Source organism: Myotis davidii, unplaced genomic scaffold (genome assembly GCF_000327345.1).
Source record: "Myotis davidii unplaced genomic scaffold, ASM32734v1 scaffold399, whole genome shotgun sequence".
Classification (NCBI taxonomy): domain Eukaryota; kingdom Metazoa; phylum Chordata; class Mammalia; order Chiroptera; family Vespertilionidae; genus Myotis; species Myotis davidii.
In genome coordinates this window covers 6,915,201-6,915,709 of record NW_006292094.1, presented here as the reverse complement: position 1 = coordinate 6,915,709, position 509 = coordinate 6,915,201, and the positions used below count along the sequence as shown (strand labels likewise).

Below are 509 nucleotides of genomic sequence, written 5' to 3'. Positions count from 1 at the left end.
CCCCGCCATGGGCGCCGACCCGCTCCCGCCGCCGGAAGTGCTGGCTCCCCTTCCGCCCGAGGCCACGCCCCCGGAAGCAGCGCGCCGGCCTGAAAGCGCCCGGAACCGGGGCAGGTGAGCTGGGAAGCAGGGACCAGGTGAGCGGGGACCAGTACACCCGGGAGAGGGGGACGGACAGCCCTGGGGCAAACTGATCCTTATCTTGGTGCCAGTGGGCGAGCGGGCAGGACTACCCTCCTGCTTTTTTTAAAATATATTTTTATTGGTTTCAGAGAGGAAGGAAGGGAGAGGGAGAGAGAAACATCAGTGATGAGAGAGAATCATGGACCGGCTGCCCCCTGCACGCCCCACACTGGGGATGGAGGACCGGATCGAACCGTGACCTACTGGTTCACACGTCGCTGCTCAACCCCTGAGCACTCGGGTTGGACTTGCCCTCCTGTGTAGAGGAGCACGTGCTAAAGCAGGGCCTGCGCCAAGGGCGGGGCCTGGGCACAGTGGGGGCGCGG

At 64.6% G+C, this 509-nt stretch overlaps 1 protein-coding gene across 2 annotated transcripts in view; it reads left to right on the top strand.

The window, feature by feature from the left end:
- Positions 1-55: 55 nt before the first annotated feature.
- The window catches only part of NUDT1 (nudix hydrolase 1), a 3,962-nt gene continuing 3,508 nt past the window's right edge, over positions 56-509 (top strand). The window contains exon 1 of one of the 2 annotated variants that reach the window (XM_015565134.1): positions 56-114. The gene's annotated coding sequence lies outside the window, so the exon portion shown is untranslated. Of the gene's footprint in view, positions 138-509 lie in introns of both variants that reach the window. The other variant, XM_006765445.2, reaches the window with a different exon arrangement.